This window comes from Mastomys coucha, unplaced genomic scaffold, assembly GCF_008632895.1.
Source record: "Mastomys coucha isolate ucsf_1 unplaced genomic scaffold, UCSF_Mcou_1 pScaffold21, whole genome shotgun sequence".
Lineage (NCBI taxonomy): Eukaryota > Metazoa > Chordata > Mammalia > Rodentia > Muridae > Mastomys > Mastomys coucha.
Window position 1 is genome coordinate 39,656,419 of NW_022196904.1, and position 6,280 is coordinate 39,662,698.

The window sequence follows — 6,280 nt, forward strand, 5'->3', positions numbered from 1 at the left end:
AGGGAAGGGGCAGAGGAGGACGCTGAACCCCCTCTGTCACTCGGAAGCTGAGAGGACCGTGTCCCTGCCGCCCTGCGGCTCCCCTGGGAGTCGTGGGGCCTGTGGCTCCCGGCTGGCTCAGGTCTCAGAAACTCACCCGAGAGAAAATGGCGGATCCCGCCTGGGTCTCTGGCCTAAGGCGCCTCCGAGCTGGCTGCTCCAGTCTCCTGTTGTTTTAATTTCTTACATCCAAAAGGTGAGCAATGCCAAGGAATGTGAACCAATGATATAACATTACCTGGGTATCTGGCATACCTTTATGTTTGTAAAGCTATACAATGATAAAAAAAATAAATGCAAAGATTATGATAAAATCTGATGAAATTGCAGAACAGTGATTTGAACATACATCAGATAGGACTCTCAGTTTTGAAACTAGAAGAGTTCCTCTGTCAGAAATGTAGGGAAGGATTTAGAGAATGTACTGCCTAAAGCCTCCTGGAACATCCTCCTTACTGCTATGTTGGCCAGAAGGAACACTCAGTAGAAGTTTGGAATACCCAAGATACAATTCACAGACCACATGAAGCTCAGGAAGAAGGAAGACCAAAGTGTGTGGATACTTTGGTCCTTCTTAGAAGGGGGATCAAATACCCATGGGAGGAGATACAGAGACAAAGGGTGGAGCAGAAACTGAAGGAAAGGCCATCCAGTGACTGGGGATCCATCCTATATTCAGTTACCAAACCCAGACACTATTGTGGATATCAACATGTGCTTAGTGACAGGAGCCTGATATAGCTGTCTCCTGAGAGGCTCTCCCTGTGCCTGACAAACACAGAAATGGATGCTCACAGCCATCCATTGGAGTGAGAACAGGTTCCCCAATGAAGGAACTAGAGAAAGGACCCAAGGATCAGAAGGGGTTTGCAACTCCATAGGAAGAACAACAGTATGAACCAATCAGTACCCCCAGAGCTCCCAGGAACTAAACCAACAACCAAGGAATATACAAGGAGGGACTCGTGGATCCAGCCTCATATGTGTCAGAGAATGGCCTTGTGGGACATCAATGAGAGGAGAGGTCCTTGGTCTTGTGAAGGCTCGGTGCCCCAGTGTAGGGGAATCCTAGAACAGGGGAGTGAGAGTGGGTGGGTGAGTGAGCAGGTGGCTAGGGGCCAGAACAGGGGGGTTTTCAGTGGGGAAATGGGGAAAGGGGGTAAAATTTTAAATGTAAATAAAGAAAATAGCTAATTAAAAAAAAAAGAATATCATCCTGAGTGAGATAACCCAGAGCCAGAAAACACTGTATATACTCACTTGTAAGTGAATATTAGCCATAAAGTGCAGGATAGCCATGCTACAATCTATATATCCAAAGAAACTGGATAATGAAGAGGTCCCAAAGGAGGATACACAACTCTCACTCAGAAGGGGAAACTGAATAGTCATCAGATGTGGATGGAGAGAGAGAATTGGGTAAGAGAGAGAGTGAGGAGGGGAACTGGGCTATCCTAGTTCAGGTGTGGGAAGAAGAGGGTGAGAGAAAGTTGGTAGTGAAAATAGACATCAGTGGGCAAACCTCTCTGGTGACTAGCTGGAATCCAGAAACAGGAGAGGATACCAGGATTCTATGGGGGTCACCCCAGCTAAGATTCCTACAAGAGGGAAATATAGAGAAATACGTAGCCAGGGAGGACTTCCAGAGAAGGGAAGGGGACATCAATACACCCACAAACCTTCAACACAAAATGTGTCTTGCCTACAAGATGTGCATGGATAAAGATAGAGCAGAGACTGAGGCAACAGACAAACAATGACTGCCCCAACTTGAGACCCATCCCTATGGGAGAGGGCCAACTCCTGACATTATTAATGATATTCTGCTATGCTTGCAGAAAGGAACCTAGCATGTCTCCTGAGAAGCTTCATTCAGCAGCAGATGGAAGCATATGCAGAGATCCACAGCCATTAACAGGCAGCGCTGTGGGAGTCTTGTGGAAAAGTAATGAATGGAAGTGAGTAAGTCAAAGGGCTCAAGGATACCAGAAGAAGACCCACAGAGTCCACTAACCTGTGACCGTGGGGGATCACAGAGCCTCGGCCATCAACAAGAAAGCATATAGGAGCTGGACCTAAACCACCTATACATTTGTAAGAAATGTGCAGTTTGGTTTTCAGGTGGATCCCCTAACAAGTATAGTTAGTGGGCACTGGCTTGGTCTCTGTTCCCTATCATTGTATCCCCTTTTCCCTAGCTGGACTGCCTAGTTGAGCTTCAGTGGGAAAGGATGAGCCTACTCCTGCTGGGGTGAAATATTCCAGGGTAGGGTAGTACCCAAGGGGGGATTCCCCTTCTCTAAGGAGAAGAAGAGGTGGTAATGGAGTAGGCAGGGATCTGTAAGGGTACAACTTAGAAGAGAGAATATAGGGAGCTGTGATCTGGGTGTAAAGTGAATAAAAAAAAAGAAAAAGAAAAAATAAAGTAAAAATTATGCAGCTAGAATGGAAATGGAGGGAAAAAAGAAAACTGATCAAAACCAAGAAATCAGAGATTTAGTTGCAGTGAGTGATGAACAATAAGTGGAAGTGACTGTCCTCTGAGAAAGCAAGAGAGAAAACAGCCAGGTCTGCTTGGTAAACTGTCTCAGTCCCTGGGAGTTCCCCAGGGTAAAGGTTAGGTGATGCTGTTCGTCTTTACATGGGGTTGCCGTCTCTTCTGAGGGTCTTCAAACCTTCCCCAAACTCTTCCATAGGGGTCACTGAGCTCAGTTAATGTTTTTAACTGTGTTTTTTCTTCATCTGTCTGTCAGCTGCAAGCACAACATAGCATCAATAATAGAGTGAGGGATTATTGCCTGCCCATGGGGTGGGTCTCAAAATGGGTCAGTTACTGGTCAGCCATTTTTCAGTCTCTGCCCCATCTTTGTCCCTGAATTTCTTTAAGATAGGACCAATTTGGGGTCAAAAGGTTTATAGGTGGGTTGGTGTCCCAATCCCTCCACTGGGGTTCAGTCTAGCTACTTGATGTTGTCTCTTCAAGTTCCATATCCCAACTGTTGGGCATTTCTACTAAGGTCACCTGTGCTGAATCTTGGGAGCCTCCCTTTATCCTGGGTCTTTGAGATTTCCTGGAGCATCCCCCTGAACCCTGGGAGCTGCATATTTCCATTCATTCTCCCGGACATATGGGACTCTTTTCTGTCTCCCCCCATACTTGATCCTGACCCCCTATTCACCTAGCCCTCCCCTCAGCTATCCAGGTCCCTCCTTCCCTCTGCCTCCCATGACTATTTGGTTTCCCCTTCTATGTGGGATTCAAGCATCCTTACTTGGGCCTTCCTTCTTGTGTAACTTCTTTGGGTATGTGGGGTGTATCATGGGTGTTGCTGTAGTTAATTAGCCTGGCTAATCTCCCCAGTGGTGTGAGTTCCTCACTACCCACCCGAATGCTCTGAATTCTTGCTACCTGCCCCAATGCTCTGGATTCTCACTACCTGCCCCAATGCTCTGGATTTGCAAATGAAAGATACACACAAACACACACACACACACACACACACACACACACACACACACAGAGAGAGAGAGAGAGAGAGAGAGAGAGAGAGAGAGAGAGAGAGTCTCATATTTAATACATCTTAATCAGCTCAGTGACTAGGCCACTCCCAAACTTGCATGTTGCTAAAACCTCCCTTCTGATACTCCTGAATTATTACTTACTAAAATCTATATTCCATCTTCACTACCCCAGATCCAAGGCAGGGGGAAGAAGGGCTGGAGCCACTCTTCCTTGGCTCTTACACAATTAATATAGCTCTCTTCCTGCAGCACTCAAGCCTGGATTTTATTCCTCTTTTGCATGGCAATTCTGCTTCCTCTCCTGATTCCCTTGCCCACAAATCCTCAAGTCCAGCCTCTATTTCCCTGTCCAGACATTGGCCTCCAGTAACTTTATTTACTAATCAGAACCAACTGGGGGCAGGAACCCTCAACATGTTACATGCAGGATTCTCATGCAATTTTGGGGAACCCAACTAACATAATATAAGCATTAAATCAAATTCACAATTAATAGTGTGAGGGATTGGTGCCTACCCATGAGATAGGTCTCAACATGAACCTGTCATTGATCAGCAGTACTTCAATCTCTGCTTCATCTTTGTCTCTGCACTTGTTTAAGACAGAACCAGTTTTGGGTCAAAAGTTTTATATATGGGTTTGTGTCCCCATCCCTTCATTGGAGGCTCTGTCGGGCTACTGGAGATGGTCCCTTCAAAGTCCATATACCAACTATTGGTCATTTTTGCTAAGGCCATCTGCATTGACTACTGAAAGCCTCCCTCATCCCCAGTCTCTGGAACTTCTTAGAGAATCCACCCACCCCCAACCCTACCAGCTGCATATTTCCATTCATTCTCCTGGCTCTCTGGTACTCTCTTATATCGCTCTCCATGTCTGATACTGGCTCCCTATTCTGCTAACGCTTCCTTCACCCAGGCAGATCTCTCCCTCACTCTGCTTCCTATGACTATTTTGTTCCCTCTTCTAAGTAGGATTCAAGCATCCTTAATTGGGCCTTCCTTCTTGTTTAACTTCTTTGGGTCTGTGGGGTGTATCGTGATTGTCGCGTACTTTATGGCTAACACCCACTTAAAAGAGAGTACATACCATGCATGTCCTTTTGGGAATAGGTTACCTCACTCAAGCCAATATTTTCTAATTCAAACTATTTTCCTGAAAAATACATAATGTCCTTGCTTTTAATAGTGGAATAGTATTCCATTCTGTAAATCTACAATATTTTCTTTATCTTTTCTTTGGTTGAGGGGCATATAGGTTGCTTCAAGTTTTTGTTTATTACAAATAAAGCATAGTAGAGCATGTGTCCTTATGTTATGGTACAGCATCATTTGGGTAGATGCCCAGGACTGGTATAGTTGGGTCTTCAGGTAAAATTATTTCCATTTTTTGAGAAATCACCAGATTGACTTCAATAGTATATGTACAAGTTTGCAATCCCTCCAGCAATGGAAAAGTGTTCTCCCTTCACAACTTTCTTGCCAGCATCTGCTGCCACTTGAATTTTAGGTCTTAGCCATTCTGATTGGGATAGTTTTGATTTGCATTTCCCTGATGACTTAGGATGTTGAACATGCCTTTAAGTGCTTCTTGGCCATTCGAGATTCCTCTATTGAGAATTCTGTTTACTTCTGTAACCCATTTTTGATTGGGTTTTTTTGTTTGCTTGCTTGTTTGGGTTTTGTTTTGTTTTTTGTTTTTGTTTTTGTTTTTATTTTGAAGTCTAACTTCCTGAGTTCTTTATATGTGTTGGATATTAGCCCTCTGCTGGATGCAGGGTTAGTGAAGATCTTTTCCCAATCTGTAGGTTGCCATTCTGTCCTACTAACAGTGGAGCAAATGTTTCTTAAACCTTTGGGGAAAGTAAGAAATATGGGGATAGGCAGACATAATTGAACAGGGCCACGGTGCCTAGGATGCCTCATTTATACATATATATATATATATATATATATATATACATATATATATATATATACATACATACATAAAGAAAAAACATTGCATTGGGGCTGGCTTACAGATTTAGAGGTTCAGATCATTATCATCATATCATGGCAGCATGCAGACAGACATGGTGGTAGAGGATGCAGGAGTTCTACACCTTAATCCAAAGGTAGCCAGGAATTGGACTCTCTTCCATAGGCAGCCAGGAATAGGGTCTCTTCCACACTGAGTGCAGACCGAGCACTTGGAGACCTCAAAGCACACTTAAACAGTGACACACTTCTTCCAAGAAGGCCACATCTATTTCAACAAAGCCACACCTCCTAATAATGCCACTTCCCATGGGACAAGCATATCAAACCTCCAGAGTTGTGAAGAGTTCCTTGTACTTGCCAATATGGCTAATAGCATTCATAAGCATGTCTTCCAAGCAGGGATGTGCAGTAGATGGTGCTACTGAAAATCTAAGGTAGTATTTTATTAATGTGTTCTGTATTTCTGGCACTAGCTTAAAGCAAATGTGAGGAAGGCAATGCAGCTGAAGTAGGTAAGGCAAGGCAATGTTGAAGGTAGTCATTAAGTGATTTTCTCTACAGTTTCATTATTAAAATGACCCATTGCTTTCTCTATGTGAAGAATGTAGGATTTTGCTCCCAATTTAAATATTAGAGGAGAGAATTCGTTAAAGAACTGAGTGGAAACAGAAAAGGAACTTAGTTTGCTGAGCAAGATTGTAGATGGTAACATAGATGCTCATGTGAATTTCACCCTG